Source organism: Haemaphysalis longicornis, unplaced genomic scaffold, assembly GCF_048455015.1.
Source record: "Haemaphysalis longicornis isolate Haplotype H1 unplaced genomic scaffold, Haemaphysalis longicornis Haplotype H1 scaffold_6, whole genome shotgun sequence".
Lineage (NCBI taxonomy): Eukaryota > Metazoa > Arthropoda > Arachnida > Ixodida > Ixodidae > Haemaphysalis > Haemaphysalis longicornis.
Window position 1 is genome coordinate 8960671 of NW_027526407.1, and position 22145 is coordinate 8982815.

Consider the following 22145-nt stretch of genomic DNA (forward strand, 5'->3'; position numbering starts at 1 on the left):
TAGAGCTTGACGGTCCCATTTGCTGCGAATAATGTCTTGATAAAACAACAAATATGGCACTAGAACATAGCACTTTGCTCTCAACCTTTCAAACAAACAAGATGTGTGTGTGTGCACATTCTGCGCGGGCTCTTTCACGACCGCCGTAAAATTATTGTATAAATATTGAAGTGCGTTTTTAACCACATTATATTTTGCCTTTGGTAAAAACTCCAAAGATATAGTCAATGTTTACATAAATTGTATTATAAACTTTCTCCAAATTGCTTAAATGAACAGACATTTATTATCGATGTTCCGGAGGATGTGTGGCGTTAAGATGAAGTGCTGACATGCATCCAGTCGGTGATATTCTGTACGGCCGAAGGAGATGCAACTAATGGTTCTGTGTGGCGCGAACGACTGGCCCAATGTGACGTCTGACATCCCAGTTTTACGTCATAATTTCAAACAATGAGAATAGGTTCGTTCATACAACGTTTTTAAGCGCTCGTCATTCGTGCATAATTCGAAGGGCCTGCTCCTCGCGGTGGTGGCCAGGTGGGTTTGACGTTGTCAAGCGATCTACCTGCAGAACGTGTCCCTTATAAATTTTGTGGGGTTTTTCTGGGCAGACATGCCGTTAGCTGACGAAAGCTGCAGCCCTAAGAACCCAAAATGCATACAATCGAGTCTGTGCGTTTTGTTGCTGAACGTCTGCATGCCTAATCCACGTGAAAGTTGAGAATCCTAGTAAGTTCAGCCTTATCTTGTAGACCTGCGTTCGCAAGTGGGCGAATGAGTCTTTTGAGAACTACGTGTTAACGAGAGAATCATCCTTGTCAGCGTAACTATCGCCTAGATGCAATGAGCTCGGAGCAGGGCTGGGTCGCGGTGGTAGGTGTCCTTTCGGCCCTAGCAAATAGTCACGTGGCCGAGTGGAGCAGTGCTGCCCAAGACGCCGTCCAACCCCCCCTCCTAACTTTGTTCCACTTCCTTTGGTGACCCGTTCCTTTGCCGTGTTAAACGTTACCACCTCGTTTAAGCCCGCTGGTAACCTGCCGAACCTACGGCTCTCGAATGACTTACTTTTACACCCTCTTGTTCTCCGGAACACTTTGTGCAGTTGTAAGAAAAAACACAGGTAGGACCCTGCAGTTCGTTCCTAAGACTATGAGGGCAACTGACGCCAGACACTATCAAGCAATTGTCGCAAAAGAAGCTGAGCACGTGCGACAAGCACGTGAGAAGACGAGCAACACTTTATGGACTTTCCCATCGCCTTGTGTACTAGTTTACAAATCCTTTGCTGGCCGTCCACTTTCTCAGAACGCGGTAGCGAAAATGTTTTAGTGCCGCATTCTAAATGCCCTGCGCTCACCTCTCTCCGGGAACGATGCTGAGGCTCTCTTGACTTTTTCGGTGTAAGGGTGGCTTAGGCTGTTGCGTTATACCTGAGTTGGTGGACCTATTTGGAATCGGCCTCCGCATTGCGTAACTAGGCGTTACAACACCCTGGGCATTCCTAAGCAGTTGCCCCGATACATAACTACTTGAGAATTGGTAACTAACCCAAGCTGCTGGTACAGTATCCCGGTATGTATCACCCTCAATTTTTAAACTTCGAAGTGTACTTGAGGGAATTTATTTATTAGATATAACATTTCTTTAAGCCTTTACAGACCTGAGCCTTAGTCATTTGTGCACCTGTGTTCTCTGGCCGATTTCTTCAGTGTGGGCCTTTCAGGGTGACTTCATTAAACAAAATGGAGGACGCAATCTGCACAGCCATGTTTGAACACCCCTCTATACATAGGCGCCGACTACGGGGGAAAAGACAGGGGGCTTGGGTGCAGAGCCCCTTTCGGTATACAGTCGAGTCCACTCATAAAATACCGTTTATAACAATCCGCTTTAAAGTGCTTTCCATGGGAAAATAAACTGCTTATTACAATGTTCCAGTGCCCGAATTATCGGATGTAACGATTGAATCGGGTTACAGCAAGAGCCGAAAAGCGGGGTGCCGCCGGCTCTCCACGCCAACTACACCTACACCATGCGCCGCGATGTGCCTCGCATCCCGTCCACCCCTCAGAAAAGGAGTCAACTGCGCAGCTTACAAAGAAGTGAGAGGTGGAGGGGAACAGTTCTCCTTCCAAACACCCCTCCCGATGCCGCCGCTCTGGCCCTGTCCCCATGCCTGCTGCCTTGAATTTGACTCGGTGCCTCTTCATCTACCTCGGTTTTTCCGCGCATCAGACATCAGGGCCGGTGTTTTGGAAATGTCTGAGTGCCTCACTGAAGAAGCAATCGTTGCGCGGATACGTGCTGCGGACAGCTGTGGCCGTGACTACGTGGTCAGCCTACTGGGGTGGTACCTTCGCAGGAGGCCCAATGCATGATAGTCTCTCAGGGACATCGTTTCCACCAATAACCCTTCGCTCAGCTAGGTGAAGCACCTATAGATGTTCTTGCAAAAGATATGTGAAAGCTTCAGTGCAGCAAACAAAGCTGCCTGAATGTGGCTTCTTTCCGCAAATATATAGCAGTACAACCTTCTTTGCCTGCAAATAAAATGCTTTGAGTTCTGCTACATCTTTTTATTCACAAACTCGAACATAGCAATCATCGGTTATAACGATGGTATTTCATTGGCACTTGGATATTGTTATAAGTGAACTAGACTATCATTCGGGGGCTCGGCACACTCTATCGGTGATGGTGCCCCCCCACCCCCTACGCATCGAAGTTCCATTGCCAGTGCCATTACAAGTTGAGGTTTCTTTCCAGCTGCCGCTTTTTGTTTATTTAAGGTATCCGGTAACTTAAAGGTTACTAAATCGGGATTGGCGCAGTCGTGCGGGCCTAATCTCATACTTTATATTTCTTCCTTCAAATTTTACAATAGCAGGACAAGCGCCCTAAAAGCACCAGCGGGGTTTGCATCCTACGCATTCTTTTTTATATTTGTTTTACTTTTGACTGCGAAAGCCATGTGCATACAAAATACACTTAAATATACAAAAAAATATTAAAATACGTTTGTTGATGCGAAGGATGAAGCCAACAAACAATTCTTGTCTATTGTTATGTATACCCCATTTCTAACAATCTCGAGAAATGAATAAGCTGTTGTACGGTTACCTCCGTTTATATTACTTGGTCTGCTTTTTTGAGCATAAAAAAGGCTGCCGTATATAGTGACCCGGTCGGCAGACTTTGCAATGAGTGTTCTGTCTCTCAATATTGATAGTGTTTTTAAAAAGAAATCCTGACGATTCATGAAAATGAAAGCTCATAATTATGTACACGTACACGTGACCTGGGTTTGCGGCCACGCGGGAAGCTTCGGAAATGAGGCCCCTCACGTATTTGGCGTGCGCGCTTTTAAACTCCCGCTTGCCGTATCCCGACTCCAAGTTCAGTACCATCCGTCCACTCCAGGACTCTGACGACCAACGTGACTTCATGAAGCAACGAGGGCGGCAAGTCCTAAAAGCATCGGTATTTTTGTTCCTCATGAATTGCCGAGCGGAGTGCCGCGCGCTGGCGAGGTTTTCATCCATAACGCTCTAGCTGGAGCGGCGCTAACTGATGATGTTCGTGTTAAATTTCGAGCTTACATCTCTCCTCCTGAAAGCCAGCAACATGACGACATCCAGCTCTCACTTCCTGACATTACCTGCCTAACCTGTGACCTGGGGGTCCGTCCTTCTATAGTGTGGGAGTGTCCCGGTCTTGAGAGTATTCGCGCGAATTATCACCCCCAAGTGACCACGTATAAGATTTGGACAACGCTACCACAGCACACGCACGTCGCTCGAGTGCTTCGTTCCGTATGGGATTTCGCAAGCGAGGCTTACATTCTGAGCCAGACTTAATTCTACCGCTCTATTCCCTCCCTACCAACCTTACAGCCCTCCGAGCCAGCCGTTTTCGCATTAAAGTTACATCTATCTATTTACATTTCTTCAGCATAAAAGACACCGACACGTGCCCGCGCAGGTCATAAATACGTATATTCCCTTCAGTACTGAAAATGAGACCAAGCCGCATTCACTCAAAATTACGATCTGATTCAGAATTTGGTGATTAACCCGACGAATTCTGCCGCCAGGTTTGAGGTGCTTCGTAGTCTAGGCCTCCCGAATAATTTTGGAGCACTGGGACTTCTTAACGTGAACTCTTGTCATACCATTTATATATATAAATATATATATAGCGAATCCGAATAGGAAATGAGGGGCTCGTTGAAAATAAGACACAAAAAAGAAATGGCAGTCAAGGAGACCTCGGAAAGCAAAGGGGAGGATGTAGTAGCTCAAGATAAAGAATTTGGAAAATAAGAAAGTGGCGAAAAAAGGTTGGTAGGTTCGGATCCCACCTGGCGGGCATTTTTTCTCCACTTTCTTATTTTCCAAATTCTTTATCTTGAGCTACTACATCCTCCCCTTTGCTTTCCGAGGTCTTCTTGACTGCCAATTCTTATTTGTATATATATATATATATAAATATACAGAAAGACAGGTCGGCAGTCTACAACCCCAGAGGAGTCATAGGGGTGTGGTTAGGCTCTTATTTTTTTAAAACTATGGGTAATGAAGTTAGGCATTCGAGATCTAATAGAAAAGAGTGTGTTTGGTCCCCACTCTGGGCGCGTCTTTTTCTTTCTGTCTTTCTTATGTATATTTAAAAGTGTTAACTTCATTACCCGTAGTTAAAAAAAGAGCCTAACCACACCCCCATGCCTCCTTTGGGTTTGTAGACTGCCGACCTATCTTTCTGTATTTTCCTCAACGAGCCCCTCATTTCCTTACTATACATATATATATATATATATATTTATATATAACCCAAAAATAAGGTTTGGCAAACACGCAAACCTCGGAAAACAAAGGGGAGGATATAGTAGGTCATAGAAGCAGATAAAAAATTTGGAAAGAAAGCAACTGGAGAAAAAATGCCCGCCAGGTGGGATCCGAACCCACGACCCCCAAAATACCGGTCTGCTGCGACAACCACTATCCTGCTGGCGGGGCTATTTTTCCCCTCCACTTTCTGGGGTATTTATGTCAATGTAATCTTTTTCCAAGTGCTTGGGGGTGGTAGCCAGCGCCACTCCGATTTCTCGGGGTTAAGGGGACCTTCTCTTTAACCCCCGGGCCGTGACTCGAGTGTCTACGACATGTCGAGAGTTGTCGACCAGCGTTGAAGCCTTTTAAGCTACCTATGGCACCAAGACTGCCAGAACAGAGGCCCTCGCTATGCATGTAGCGAATCAGAATAGGAAATGACGGGCTTGTTTAAATAAGACAGAAATAACGGTTGGCAGTCAAGAAAACCTCGGAAAGCAAGGGGGAGGAAATAGTAGGTCATAGAAACAGATAAAAAAATTTGGAAAAAAAGAAAGTCGAGAAAAAATGCCCGCCAGGTATCATCCGAACCCACGACCTCCAGAATACCGGTCTGGTGCGACAACCACTACGCTACCGGCGGTGCTGTTTTTCCCCTCCATTTTCTTGGGTATTTATGTCAATGTAATTTTGTTCCCTGTGCTTGGGGATGGTAGCCAGCGCCACTCCGACTTCTCGGTGTGAAATGGATCTTCTTTTAACCCCCAGGCGGTGACTCGAGTGTCTACGACATGTCGAGAGTGGTCGACCAGCGTTGAACCCGTTTACGCTACCAATGGCACCAAGACTGCCAGAACAGAGGCCCTCGCTATGCATGTAGCGGTTATTTCTTCTCCGCTTTCTTTCTTTCCAAATTCTTTATCTGTCTGTATGACCTACTATATCCTCCTCTTGGCTTTCAGAGGTTTTCTTGACTGCCAAGCCTTATTTCTGTCTTATTTCACGAGCCCCTCATTTCCTAATCTGATTCGCTATTTATATATAAATATATATATATATATATATATATATATATATATATATATTTATATATATAGTTTTTTATATACAGTCTAGTTCACTTATACCAATATCCAGGTGCCAAGGACATCCAATTGTTATAAGCGGGTTGCGAAAAAAAAAGAGGGAACAGAGCTCACAACATTTTATTCGCAAGCCAGCAAGGTCGTACTATTACAAATTTGCGCAAAACAAGCCACAGTAGGTCACCTTTGTTTGCCGAGTGAAGGTAGGCCAAATCTTTTCCAAGAGCATCTATAGGTGCTTCACCTAGCTGAGGTAAGTGAACGTTGCGAAAACAAAGTCCCCGAGGGACTGCGTGACGCATTGGGCCTCTTACGACGACAGTACCGTAAATGTAGGACAGTTGCATGTTGGGCGAGTTGGTAAGTGTTCATACCAATCACAGTGCGAACGACGGGACAGACAGAAGACTAATCACTAGAGTTGAGAGTCAGCGCCGGTCCAGTCGTTAGTCTTGTGTGTGTCCTCTCCTTCGCGCTGTGATTAAGTATGGATACTACCTGAGTAGGCTGCGTTACCGCGTCAATAAGTGGTAAATGTTGCAATTTTGGTGCACAATATAACTGGATTCAATAGTTATATCCGATATCGTGGTCCTGGAGCACTGTAATAAGCGGTTTATTTTATCATACAAAGAATACAAAAGTTGACTGTGCCACAGCTGTTCATCGTTATATCTGATATATTGTTATAAACGGTATCGTTATAAGTGGACTCGACTGTATCTGCATATATATATATATATATATATATATACAGATAGGTCCGCAGTCTACGACGCCAAAGGAGGCATAGGGGTGTGGTTAGGCTCTTTTCTTTTTTACTACGGTTAAGGGAGTGAACATTTTTTTTAAATATACAGAAGAAAGAAAGAAAAACACGCGCCCAGAGTGGGGACCGAACCCACGCCTTTAGATCGGTCACCACTCTGGGCGCGTGTTTTTCTTTCTTTCTTCTGTATATTTAAAAAAAAAAGTTCACTCCCTTAACCGTAGTAAAAACGAAAAGAGCCTAACCACACCCCTATGCCTCCTTTGGCGTCGTAGACTGCTGACCTATCTGTATTTTCTCAACGAGCCCCTCATTTCCTTACTATATTATTCTGCGAAAGCCTAGCGAGGGTCTCGGTTCTGGCAGCCTTGATGCCTAGGTAGCATAAGAGGGCTTCCCGCCAGTTACCCGCTCATGACAGGCTGTAGACGTTGGAGTCACGCCCCGGGGGTTGAAAAGAAGGTCCCCTTCTCCCCGTGTAGTCAGAGTGGCGCTGGCTACCACCCTCAAGTGTCAGATACACTTCTAGTTAATATAAATAGCCCAGAAAGTGAAGGAGAACACAGTCGCCCAGATAGCCGAACTGGTAAGGCATTCGACATGTAATCGAAAGGCGTGGGTTCGGTCCCCACTCTGGGCGCGTGTTTTTCTTTCTTTCTTCTGTATATTTAAAAAAAAATGTTCACTCCCTTAACCGTAGTAAAAAAGAAAAGAGCCTAACCACACCCCTATGCCTCCTATGGCGTCGTAGACTGCTGACCTATCTGTATTTTCTTAACGAGCCCCTCATTTCCTTACTATATATATATATATATATATATATATATATATATATATAATAAGAATTGGCACGCAAGAAAACCTCGAAAGGCAAAGGGGGAATGCTGTAGGTCATGGAAACAGTTAAATTTTTTAGTCAGAAAGAAAGTGGTGAAAAAATGACGGCCGGGTAGAATTCGAACCCACGACCTCCAGAATACCGGTCTGGTGCGATAACCACTACGCTACCGGTGGGGCGGTTTCCCCACCACTTTCTTGGGTATTTATGACAAGGTAGTTTTTGTTTCCTCCACTTGGGGGTGGTAGCCTGCGCCATTTGGACTACTCTGGGTGAAGGGGAACTTCTTTTTAACCCCCGGGCCGTGACTGCAGTGTCTACAATATGTCGACAGTGGTCGTCCTGTGTTGAACCGTCTTAAGGTACCTTTCGCACCAAGAGTGCCAGAACCGGGGCCCTCGCTATGCATGTAGCGAATCAGAAATGGGAACTGAGAGACTCAGTGAAATAAGACAGAATAAGGATTGGCAGTCAAGAAATCCTCGGAAAGCAAAGGGGGAAATCCGGTAGGTTTTCGAAACAGATGAAGATTTTTTTTAGTCAGAAAAAAAGTTCACCGCGACACTATATTTCACTAATTTCAATCTTATGTGTAATCATCATCACCTGTCATCCTTTCCAGTATTCCTTTATCACTTCTACATGATCATTATCATCCCTGAGGCTAGTCCTCCTTGGCTGCGCGTTTTCCAAATAAACGGCTTCTGTCTTCTCTGCTCTGTCGAGTGAGCGACGTCTCCTTGAAGGCCTCTTACACGTGCTCCAGATGCACCTAGACCCCGCCGTTTGGCTCTCGTAGAGCACCCCTAGAGCTACGATCAGGAAGACGCCTTCAACTGCCAACCGGACTATTGGAACATAACATCCCGACTCGCACCGCCCCTGCAACAGCTTCTGCGCCTCATGCGTGGGCGTTTACCATCTGGCAACGGTACCCCTTATCCTTGGCTGGTCTTCGCGGTGAAGACGTCTACGATTGGCTCGACAACTACAACAGAGTGAGTGCATTTAATCGGTGGGACGACTCTGTGAAGCTCTTTATTGTCCCGTTCTGACTTGACGACGTGGCTAGGAGATGGGTTTATAAGAACGCACATCGCCTAGGAGATTGGAGTACCTTTGCTGAGGATACTCGCACGACTTTTGGGACATCGTCGACCCGATAGGAGAGCGCCACGAAGAAACTCTCCAAGCGCGTTCAACAAGTAGGTGAGACGTACACGTCTTACATTGAGGATGTGCTTGTGCGTTGTCGCCACGCGGGAAGGACATGTCGGTGGATGAGAAAGTCCGGCACCTTGTGAAAGGCATTAGCACATTTGCCTTTGTTGCCCTCGTTGCTCAAAATCCCACCACCGTACGTGACGTACTTACAATTTACCAGCGATTGGATGAGCTGTAGTCTGCTCGCATCAAGCAGAACACCCGACCAGCCCGCCTTCAACCCGGCACAGAGGGGCGCTCTTTGATACGTAGTATCACTAGGGAAGAACGTTAGGCGCAAAGGACCTCTGGCCCCTCTGGTTAACGCCAGTTTCTGTGTGGCGCCACGATTGTGTGACCTGGTTAAAGAAGAGGTGCATCTCATGTAAAGCGGGCCGTCTACCGAACACGCTGCTCCACAGCACGCGGCTCAGTACGCCGAGACCAGCCCAGTACAGCCAGTCTTCCCGGTACTGCACCTCCTCAGAGTCATTTGTCTGCCCTTTCTCTGACGCTCCCTGAGCCGTACAGCCAGTACTATGCTCCATGGCGGCCCCTCGACCCACTTGGTTTTACATTGGTATCAGGGGTCATATTGCCCGATTTCGTAGACGGCGTAAGCAAGATGAACGTGGAGGCCTTATACCGGACTGCTACACCTTCCGACCTCCATATGGCTTTCGTCAACGGGCATACCATTCCCCTCCATTTCCCTTTCCGTCGACCTCGGACACGCAGGACGTTTCTGGCAGTTTCAGCACATCGCGACGCCATTCACCATCTCCCTTCCAGAACCGCTCGGTATCGCCCCTTCGCCAGCGTCTCATGCTGCGGACCTCCGCCCGGAAAACAAACCTCTGCAATTTTGGAGATACAACTGCTACACCTGGTAAAAGTACAATTCCTGCGCTGTGGCCATCGAACATTTTATCTGTTATCGTCGAAGGTATTTTTGTTGATGCTCTTGTGGACACTGCCAGCCGTATTTTAGTTACACATGCAGAGTTGTGTGCTCCACTTCGTAAACTGCAAACTCTCTACTCTGGCTTCACCTTGTGTGGCACAAATAATGTTTTCATTGAGCTATCTGGACAGTCCACGGTACGCGTACTTATCGACGGCCTTCGGCATTCTATCTGTGTGCGGTGCAGGCGTCTTGTGCTCATTCGCTAATTTTCGGGTGCGATTTCCCCTCTTCAGCCTCAGCTGTCATCTCTTGTGATAGCCCAACCTATTAACTGCCAACTGAGCAAGTTTCTAGTGTTTGCAGTATGCCTGAAGTGAACCTCATAGTGGCTGCTGATTGTATTCTTTTTCCAGGACTGGATACTCTCCTCACAGTACGATCGCCCGGCATCAATGAGGGGGACATTTTAGTCGTCCCTTGTGCAAGCCTAGTCTCTAAAGGAGTCGTGATACCTACGTGCCTCATACGCTTCCGCAATGGGTTCGCAACCATTACCGTGACCAACACTAGTCCCGACCTGATCCTGCTTAATGAAGGCACCACAGTGGCCTCGACTCATAAGGTAGAGACCATTGATGCTCTTCCAATCGGTTTGTTGTCCTCTCTTCCGCGTTCCTATTTTTCGGACACTTCTGCTTCAGTGCTGACCGCCACCATTAGCCCAGGCGTTGCACGGTAAGAGGCACGGTCGTTATTAGCCTTACTGGACACGCACAGTGCGTCTTTCGACTCCTTTTCCAAAACATTAAGTCAGGACACTGCCGCAGCGCACCGCATACAGGCGGACAGTCCTCACATCATACCGAGCCGCCCATGTCTGAACAAAAAGTAATTGAAGGGAATGTCTAGGATATGCTTAAGCGAGACGTACTTCGTCCCTCCTCCAGTGCCTGGTCTTTTTCGGGAAAGAAGGATGGGACAGTTCGCTTTTGCGTGCATTATCGAGCACTTAAAAGAATTGCAAGAAAAGATGTCTACCCCATGCCCCGTATTGACAATGCTTTGGATTGTTTGCAACGAGGGGAATGTTTTTCAACCCAGGATTTGCGTTAAGGGTATTGGAAGATACCCATGTACAAAGCCGATACGAAGGAAACAGCATTCTGTACCCCCGACGGCGTATACGAGTTTAACGTTATGCCGTTCGGGTTGTGTGACGCGCCCGCAACCTTTGAGCGACTCATAGACACTGTTCTATGTGGCCTAAAGTGGAAAACCGGTTTGTGGTGTCTTGATGACGTTGTTGTTTTCTCGTCTACTTTCTCTCAGCACCTGCAGCGGCTGGATGAAGTCCTGACCTGTCTCGCTAACGCTGGCCAAGAGCTCAACACAAAAGATGTCATTTTGCCAGCAAGACCATCACGGTCCTGGGCCATGTTGTGAACAAAGAACGTGTCCCGACCCTGAGAATATTAGCGTAGTCAAGGGCTTTCCACGTCCGCAGCAACACAAGACGCGCCGCAGGTTTCTTGGCCTTGCTTCCAAGAATTGACATTTTGTGCGCAACTTCACCACCCTCGCGCCTCCACTAAACAAGCTTCTCCGTTCTGGCACGCCTTTCCTATAATTTAAGGATTGCGAAAAATTATTTCAAGCCTTAAAAGATGCGCTTATATCTGACCCTGTCATGATCCATTTCGACGACACCAAGCCAACCTTATTGCATACAGATTCAAGCGAGTACGGAATTGGTGCTGGTATTCTCCGGCGCGATACCCCCCATCTAGAGAACGTGTTGTGGCCTATGCCAATCGCACTCTCAGTTCCGCAGAGAAGAGCTACACCATTACTGAGCAAGAATGCCTGGGTGTCGTCTGGTCTGTGCAAAAATTCCGTCCATACTCATACGGCCGCCAACTTCACCTTAGTGACCGATCATCACGCTTTGTGCTGGTTATGAATGCTGAAAAACCTTTCCGGTCGGCTGGTAAGGTAAATTTTGTGATTACAGGAGTACGAGTACACTGAACAGTACAAATCCGGCAAAAAACACCCTGATCCAGATGCCTTGTCATGTTGTCTCCTCGCGTTGAAATCGAAAACGGCTGGCGATGTGACCTCCGCTGCAAGAGCTATATCCTTGGCTGCTATCGACCCTGCACCTGCTGTCTTTTCAGCAGGCGGACCCGTACTGCCGTACCATAACTGATCGACTGTCTGGGGTGGTGCTGCCTCCTAACAGCCGTTTACGATGCCATCTTGCAAAGTACACGCTCCGCAACGGTGTGCCGCGTAAACCATCAACCTGCTGGAGAAAAATGAGTGCCTGTAGCTCCGCGGGATTTGCAGCCAAAGCTTTTAGAAGCCTTCCCCGATGACCCTGATGCTGGCCACCTCGGATTTCAAAAAAACGTTTTTATAGGATCCGTGCTCGCTTCTTCTTGCCTGGCATGTCAAAATGCGGCGCTCAGTATGTCAGCTCCTGTGCACTGTGTCAGCATCACAAACGCCCTACAACGGTGTCTGCTGGACTTCTAGAACCCATTCCTTGTATGGCGAATGCTCTTGGCGTGGGGGGTTTTGATCTATAGGACTTTTTACCTTCCACCTCCTCCGACTACCGTTGTATCGTGACCGCGGTCGACTATTTGACGCGTTATGCAATGACGGTCCCTGTTCACTCTCACTGCTTCCAAGAAGTCACCGAATTTATTTTGCATCACGTGATCTTCCGCCACGGCGCCCCCCGGATTCTACTAAGTGACCGCAGAAAGGAATTTCTTTTAAGCGTCATTGCAGACCTGCTTCGTGCATGAAGCACCATCCACAAAATGACGCCCTCATACCAACCCCAAACAAGGGCCCTCACGAAACGCTTCCATCGACACTTTCAGATATGATCTCCATGTATATACGAACAAGCCATACTAACTGGGATGCCATCCTTTTATTCGTTACGTTTGCGTACAAGACGGCACGCCAACAAATAACTGTATACGCTCCATTTTTCTTTCTTCATCTTTGTGATCCCTCCTTCGTCATAGACACATGTTTTTTATCTGCACTTGTGACAGAATTTTCCGCGGGTCTGACGAATTCATCTCTCGCCTTCACCACTGCCGCAGTATTGCCCGTAAAAACACGCAAGCCTGCCAGCAGGGCCGGAAGCACCAGTACGACGCCTCTCAACGGTGTATCTATTTCCGCCCAGGAGACCAGGTTGTACAAGGCTATGCAAAAAGTTTCTTAGGCAATTATTAGGCCCTTATACCGTTCTGGAGCCGACGTCGTCAGTCAACTATGAGGTCATGACTGCGTCTTCATGGACGGGCCGTCGCTCTCGGGGTACCAAAATTGTGCATGTCACCGGTGTGAAAAAGTTTCACTCTCGCACTTCCTGAATGCCAGCGGCCGGGCGGCCGCCTTCCTCGAGGGGGATGAATAATGTACGCACTTTAGCTCTCCGCGGCACAATATTTCACTGATTTAAATCTTCTGTGTAATCATCATCACCGGTCTTCTTTTCTAGTAATGCTTCATCTTCGTCACCTGTAAATGATCAGTATCGTCCCTGAGGCTATCTGCTTGGCTACGCGGTCGACAAAAACAAAATTTCGCCCACCTCCCCGCGAGAGGAACCCTGTATAGAAGCGACGCATCGTGGGGTTCACTTGGTGTTTCCGCTGGATTGATTCTGAAATCGCGTGAAACGCGTCAGGAACGCGTATGATTATTATGTTTTATGATAATTATTATGTTTTATTCGCCAATCTTGGTCAAGCTCTCTAAGTGGTATGCTTTGGGCTTCGCTGTCGAAACGACATTTAGTCCATCATTGTTGCTGTAAGTGGGAGCTTCTTCTCTTTTATTGCAAGTGTAATCATTCCCCCATCATGCGTTGTATCAGTAGCTTCTTGACGTAGTTTGAATGAGTCAAGGATATAAGGCGCGTTCGTAGCATTTGATTCTCTCTCGGTTTTGTGGCGAAGTGGAAAGAGCACCATGTACCTCGCGTTCCACCCAGAGGGTTGTGGGATCGAAACCGGGCACCGCTAACTATTATTTTTCTTTATATTGTAGGGGGAGGGGTGTGGAAAACGCCGTATGGAGGGACAAGGCGAGTGTATGAGATGCAGTCGCATCTAAAATGCCAAATTGGAAAGAGGAAATGCCAAAGTGGATATATATATATATATATATATATATATATATATATATATAATTGCGAGAAGGGCTGTCTAAGGTCGCCGTAAAAAAATTTGTTAGACGTTTTGGTCGGATGCCGACCTTTTTCTTGATGAAGGTGCGTGGATAAGGTCGGCATTCGACAGAAACGTCCACAGAAACAACAGTTTTGTTAAAAGATCTACCCATTTTTTACCATATATATATATATATATATATATATATATATAGAGAGAGAGAGAGAGAGATGAAGGCGGTGGGCCTAGCCCGCACCCCCTCTTCTGGAATGCTTTCTGGCGGAGTATGCCGTGTGCCAGGTTGGGTCTTTAAAGTGGTGGCGCCAGTATCCTGGACTAGGGGTTCTAGTCGTCCTTGACGACTGATCTAGTCGTCCTTGACAGAACACAGTTGTGTTCCAAAAGAGTTAAAGCAGTCTACGAATGTTTGTCTAGGACTGCCCCCCACATTAGGAGCTTAATACTTATCATTGTTAATCTATTTCTTCGGGAACTATTGTCGAAATATGTGCTCAGCCGTTTTGTTGAAATGAACACCTTTTACAAATGCCGCTTCGGCTTATCAGAACACCAACTCAATTAACACGTGGATTTTCTTAATCCGATGGGAACTGTACGGCACAGCGATTCAAACTACGGTCCTTCTGCAGGGGAGGCAGCTGCTCTATCTCTATTTATTTATAGTATTTATTCAAGGGAACTTATTTATAGTAATTACAATAGTTATTTGCGGTGATGAACAAATGCGCGGTTACCATGCGATGTTGTTGCAACGGTGAACGACGAGGCCCCATAGTGAAAGAAACTAAGATCAAGGCCAATCCACCGAAATGTAAATATTAACCGCATGTATGTAAAATGTTTCCCCCACCCTGACAGTTTTTCCTTAAGACAATGCAAAACGCAACTGCAACTGCTTTAAAGGAGGCATGAAGACAAAATACAAATTGGGTTTATTGGAAAGGCTGCTTAGTCGCGATAACAATGATACCAATATCATCGCAATCCTCGAACAAATAACGGATATATTATAGAAAACGTGTGAAGCAGTCGTGACCCCCTAGCCAATTTCCCGCCACTTTTCTATGATGTCACGGAACCTTGTTTGTGCGATTGGCGGCCGCCTAACTGACCTGTCGCGACGACACATGACTGGACGTCTGTAATGAGGCGTCTAGTTCCATTTGACTGCATCATTTGAATGCTAACGTTCAGTTAACGCACTGAAAAGTATGTTTTATTCTTGGCCCGTATGACGTCATTCTTGCTCATAACACGTCACTGTGCCGCGAAATTTGAAAGTTTGTAAATACTTCTGGCTTTTTTTTCGTTAAAAACATCCTTTGTGGCTCTAATGGAGCTGAGTAAGGTACTGAATCGTAGTTCTTTCAAATTAAACTAAGTTGTATTTTCTCTTCATGGCTCCTTTAAAATCCCATATCTGTGAATAAATGCACTCGTAATATTAAAAAAGTCAACTGCTGTTCTAATCTGTGAAGAATGACCAGCAGAGCAGCAGGGTGCAATCCAAAAACTACATGAAAGAAACGCGTGGTTTGGAATTTGTGATACTATGTATAATTCCTTACCCAAGCAGTACACCAAGTCCGATTCTTGACCGGCCATCCGATGGCTGTTCTCCGGAATGCTCCATCAACGGAAACGAATTGGGCAGAGTTGGACTTAAAATATACGCTTTTCATCGGGCCACCATCCTCTCTGCAAGTTTTTTGCAGCCGATGTTCTTAAGTTTGTAACCGTTCGCTCGTTAACCATAAACTCGGTTTCTCCTCGATGAAAGTTATTCAGAAGTATTCTGGAGGGTCAACCACCGCCGTTGAACGGAAGTTTCTCCAGCATGGTTGGTCAAAACACAGCCGGCAGGATGCCCGCGCCGAGTACTCGCTTGGTCTTCGAAGCAGCTATTCAAATGATGATCAGCGTGTACTCGGCCACCGAGCGACCGCAGTTTTACCTTTTGTGGGGAACACATAATAAAAAGCGCTTCTCCGGTTCTAGAGTACTCGTGTTTCGTCGGCTGGCGTTCTTCAAACGTGGTTTTTGAAACGTATGTTATCTGGTCCGCTAAGCGGTAACCACAGAAAGCGCTTGCGCGCTCGAGTCCACGCGCTCACGAGCCCAAGTGTCACCTCGGCACGATTGGAGACCGGGCTTCGCCACGTCCCGTTTTCTAAGGTCTGGCATTGCCAGATATTTGGCCCGCTCTCCTGCGGGCCTACTTGCCGGGACCAATCACATCCGCCGCTCGATACAATTCCGTTTCCCCAGGCGGCTGGGCGGCAGCTCGCGCGGGTGACTCCGCCGGTAGCCGCCTCTAACAATTTCGCTGCCGCAAAGTTATCTCTAGCCTCCTTGTTATTAAAAGCCGACGGAATTTATTCGTTAGCGGCAAAGGTTTATTGGGTGTATTCGCTTCGTCCCTGTCATCGCAGCGAAATACGCTATTGGCGAATTATAACGCAGGCAGTCAAACTTCGTCAGCCCGGGAAGCAAACATGGCTCTTGGCCGTTGTGTGCCTAGTGGAGCGGCGTTGGGGTGCTGTTTTATTTCAAAGCAGGTATAAAGGTTACGTTTTTCTGCTGTAAGGAGAAACGCGGATGTTTATGCGGGTTACGATGACAGTGTAACAGTGCTGGGGGCTGTATGGTGGCGCCATGTCGACAATGTGGTCCCGTCAAGCGCTGGGCCACGCATGCTCACTCCCCGCCTTAGCCTCTGTGTGGATGCTTGCCCTTACCCTCGTCACGTGCTTGGGCTCAGAGACAAGTGAACGCATGTGGAACCGAGCGCGCTGGCGCGTGCATGTTGTTACTGCTTGTTGAACCTCCGCAACGTCAACGGGTGATGTCTGTCACAGGTCTAGCGCCGCTCGTCCCTAGCCAACAGAATTCCAAAGCTCTTGCGTAGGCACGCGCCTCGCCTCCGAACGTTGTTCTGTATATACATGTACAGTTATTGACAACTGGATAAAACACAAAATATGAACCAGAAAACTTAAAATAAAATGTAAATTATGGGTAGCGGAACAAACGTAATCTTTCGCTTGTGTTATTGTTGGAAAGACACGTTTTGAATCCTTTTTTTCTGTAATAACGCCACGCAATTTTTTTACTTGCGCGGAAATAAATCACGCCATTTGTGTATTGTGGTTTTTTTATGTTCGGTTATGATTTGTCAATTACTGTACCTTTCATGCCATTCTTTAGGCTAGAAACTAAATAATAATATCTTTTTTTGTGCTGAAAAATGTAGTTGGCAAAGGCAACTCATGCTTTCCTAGCAGGTACAAACCCCGAGCAGCTTGATTTAAACGTTGTGTATTGGTATTTTAATGTTTTGGCAACACATTGCGAACGTAAGTTTTGAAACCAATCGTGACGCCGAGGAGATTAAGGATCAATGATGATGGCTGAATTTTCATTGCACAAGGCCAACTGGGCCAAAGCCCGCCAAAAGAACCCTTAATCATGAGAAAGGAAGGTGTAAACCCTAATATCGGTGAGCAAGAACACAATTAAAGTTAGTCAAAGGCAATAGGGATCGCTGGTGTTCAAGACCCAGTTGTGAATATGCATGGCATTAAATTAGCTCTAAAAATTTAACTTCTGCGAAATATTTAAACACGCTTGAAGGAAACTATAGGGTTGTCATGCAGAAAAAACGCTGGGTGTGGTGTGATGTGTTGTCTGTAGAGTTCGACGAAATGTTTGTGTAGTGTTGGGTGGAGCGAAAAGACTTTGTGCGCAAGGACGCGGAAGCGACTATTTTGGCTACGGGGCACAGGCCGCTATCCTTGGCTTCACGGTAACTCAAGCGCCCGCCGGCCAGGCAGGTCACAATGAGCGAGAACGGTGCAGCGAGAGATGAACAAATACGTGCTACCTTGCTCTTCCGGCGGCAATCCTCAGCTGCGAGCCAAACATCGTGGGGCCGCTTGGTTCTGGGTCTGAGACACCGCTGTTCAAGGAAAGTTGCAAGACCGAAGCCAACCAACGGTCCTGTGTGAGAGAAAAAGTACCTTCTCTTTGTGTGGATGTCAATTTCAGTGCCACGGATTGTCGTGGTTGGTGCGTCCTGAAGTCAGCCTAGGAAAAGGGTGAAAGGGGGCGGACACAGCCTGGTTATTTATTCTCGTGCACGCAGGAGCGCAGAACCCTGTTCACTCAGTCAAACGCCATGTAAATACCTGTACATGAAGTTTCTTTCTTCGCCCTACTCGCCCGAGTTTTTGCCCCAACTAGGGATCAACAAACTCTATCACCGGTCACGGCACCACAATCGCAACACTGGTTGGATGCAAGTTCGATCATGTCCACCACAGCGAGATCATCTCAACTGCAGACGGGATTGTCTCCATAAGGAATGGGTCGAGTTCAGAGCATCGAAACCGACTTCACAGAGGCATGACTGCAAGGTTGGTGAGTGAGAGGCCATTCTGTAAGAGGGATTACCAGGCTCTTTTTACAAAGTGTAGCTAGTGAGGTAAAGTCGATTACTCTTTTGACGCCAGGTTGCTTTGGTGCGTCGGGGTAAACGACTTTTTTGTGGTAGCAGTTGGCAGCACTCCAGACAGACATGAATCTGAAGTCGCTACGAAAGCCGCAAGTCCTAAGGTTGGAAAAAATGTGGGGGTTAAGCTTAGGCGATGAGAAGAGAAAGCCAAAAATCATCAAGGCTTATGAAGCAGTGGGGGCCGACGACGATGAGCTCTCAGAGTGCCTGGAGCTTATAAAATGACGGGACCAAGATGAGAAAAAGAAAGCAGACGAGGAGCTAGAGAGAAAGAAAGCGGAAGGGGAAGCACAACGTCGTTCATATGAGCTAGAGATGAAGAGGCTCGAGCTTGAAATAAAGAAAGCCCGAGGCGATAGTGGTGTTGGGAAAGCCTCTAGTGGTGGAGGAGTAAAGCTGTCGTTCAAAATTAAGGATCTGATGCAACCGTTCTAGGTGGGAGAAGACATGGGGTTAATCTTAGTTATTTTGAAGGCGCATGCGAGAAAGTGTATTTTCCTAGAAACAAATGCCGCAACGTCTACTTGCTTTGCCGCTTATGTGGTAGTCCGCTTGACTATACAAGAGGGTGAAGATTACCACAAAGTAAAAGCGTGTCGTGTAAAGAAGTACAGGTTGTCAGCGGAGGCCTGCAAGTAGCGGTTTCGGGAAGGTGAAAGTGGAAGAAATGAGCCATAATCAGAGCTCACGTGTAAATTGATGGCGAATATCCAGGAGTGGCTAAGGGAGCAGGATGCGTTCGGCCACTACGATAAAGTGGTGCAACGCTAGGTTTGGAGCAGTTCGACCGCCGGCTCCCCGCAAGCATTGAAATCTGGGTAATGGGCAAATCAGATGTCACAATGGTGACACGAGCCGCCGAATTCGAGGAAGAGTTCCTGTCGCGTTATGCTATTGAAATGAGGGCAGGTTCGAAGGGCGAGTTCAAACCACATGGCAAAACGACAGCGTTTCCCGAGATTCCGAGGGCACTAGCGACAAAGATTTGAGGCACCGTAACGGCGAGAAAGCAGATAAAAAAGAAGACCAGACAAAGCACCAGAAAAAGATTTTCGAAAAGCGACAAACCACAGACTTGCTTCAAGTGTCGCAAGCCGGGCATGTGGCCGCCGGGTGCAGGAATCCAAGGATATCTTTTCTGTCGGCAAGTGAAGGCGATGTGAATATGAAGCTGCTGGAACCGTACATTCGGATGATGACAGTGAACGGCAAATACTACCGGGTATTCCGAAATTCTGCGGCAAAGACGGATGTATTACATCCATCCTAATTAACTCTAGAGCAGTTCTCAGGCGAGTGCGCCTGAATGAAACAGGCGGTGGAAGCAAGCAGCGCGTGTCTTCCGATCGCACGAATTTGTATCGAGGGCCCCTTAGGGATACTTGACACGGTGGCCGCCGTGTCGCCTAGCTTGCCGCCTGAATATCCCTACCCGTTTTTAACTGGTCAGTCAAATAGTTACGACAAATCGGTTTAAACTTTGGGGTAATTGTTCTAGTGCTGACATGCTCAAAAGCTCGGGAGTTGGCGGCAATAGCATCTAGTTCAGACGAGGTGGCACCCAGCAGTCAGTGATTGGGTGAGAGCAGTACTCTAACCGCAGAGGCGCCCCTGGCGGCCACGGTAGTTGAGGGGACATCGCCAGGCTTTAAACTCGAGGAACAACTAGGAGACGATGATGAATTTTCCGACTTATCAGGTGAGGTGTTTGTCCCACCCACTTCCGAGAGTCTGCAAGGGTTAGGAGTAAACGCAGCTGCCCTGATAGCTGAACATAAAAGTCACTGAACACTTCAGAACACTAGGTTGGGCGGAAGCGAAGGAGTTGCAAAAAAATGTTCTTCATCAGGAACGGGGGGGTATACTTTACCGTAGGTACAGGGTTAGGAAGGGAGTGCAGTTTAAACATTTCGTTTACACTTTGAGCCCGTCCATGTAAAGTACTTTAAAACATGCCTCATTACTAATCACAAGTACTTCATATTCATCCACACAGCTAAATATTGTGGCCACATTGGTACCCCGAAGGTGTAATGCAAAACTTTGTCTTGGCTAGCTGCGAACAAAGCACTGAAGACCGTGTCTACCAACGATGCTTTGTACACAGCAGCCTTGTGCAAGAACAGGCCTCCTTCACTGTTCGAAAAGTAGATCTTAAAAAAGTCTTGAAAGTATAAAAAACATCCAGTCGATACACCTGCATTATTTAAATGGCAGTGGCGCCTTGGCCATCAATGCCATCATGGCCAGCATGGTCAATGCTACAGCGTAGAAGCGGTTCATGGGGATAAAATGAAAGATCCCTAGCATCAAAAGGATATCACAGGTGATCTTTGGTACATTTTTTTTTTGCGGAAACTTGAGACAATTCAAAAGTTTTTATTACAAAGGTATAAGCCAGATCGAAAAAATTTAACTTCAACTGTAAAGCTTAACCTCTACCAGAGCCAAATTGAAGTTTTAGAAACAATGTACAGTCGAGGCTCCAGTTTACGCGTCATCGCGTTCAAAATATTTCCATTCACAACCCCTTTGTTTTTGCTAATTTACGTAGCCAATCCCTATTGAAACGTCTGGCAGAGTCCGTTCGGGTCTGCTGTTTCTTTTTATTAAACACCGTCGACTCTACAATTGATGCTTAAACCTCAAGCATCGCTTGCTTTTTCCTTCAGTAACTGTTTTAGGAGCGCTAGAAAACCCTCCTGCGTGTGTGCTTGTAACAGCGCAAGACCATGGTTTCAAGTTATAGAACAGCTGCAGTTAAAAGGTTCTTGTGCGACAGGTTTACAGCAGTCGTGCAACGTTCATTACAATGCCTCGTACCTCGGCCTTTATATGTTTCGCTCCACGGAGCTTCTTGACACCGTATTAACAGAGCACTTTAGCGTCATCAATTCTAAAAAAGGCTCTAACAGCCAAATCCCGGCACGCACCTTCGGAGATGTCACTCTTCCTGACGCCCTAAATTGCGTTCTTGAACGTGGCGCTATGTTGCCGCGGAGCGGAAAATTTAACGGGAAAGCTACTCAGCCTTGTGATAACGTTGCACGACTGCTTCTGCAAGCAGAATCGGAGAGGTGTGTCACACGAGTGAACGTAGCGTTGGGGACTCACAAACCGGTCTCCAAGAACGTTCTTGTAATTTCAGCAGTCCTATCTGAGAAGTCAAACCCATTTGTCAGGCGCTGACAAAGAGGGATGTTTCCTGGTGCTACAGAATGAGTTGCCGAAGGAAAAGCAAGCAATGCCCTAGGTTTAAACGTCGAGTGTAGAGACAACGGTAATTTAATCAGGTAACGGCAGATGCAAAAAGACTCTGCAGGAAGATAAACCTCTGAGTAGCGCCATAAACTATCAAAGCCGAGAAAGGAATTTTTATTTTTTTAGGTTTTCAGTGCGAAGACGCACGAGATTGTTCATCGCGGGTGGATGTTGCTGAACTAAAGATTTGGCAGAAGGAAGTACCAAAGTTTTTGCATATTTTGAATCTTCTGGAAGTAGATGATCCTTTTATAATAATAGCTCTGTACACAGTACGGGCTTTTTGATAGACCATAGTCGAAGAAATACCTACGGAGGCATTTGATTTTAAAGATTTTTACGATTTTTAATATCATTGGTCAGAGAGCCAAATCCTCTGCTGTATTTAAGATAGCAGTGCGGCTATGGCGCCATTGCCTTTCAAAATGACGTGGTGGTTTAACTGTCGGTTATTGGAATTGCTAGCCTTAGCTGTTGATCGGCATTTTAAAACAGTGAAAGCAGCCGGTTCTTG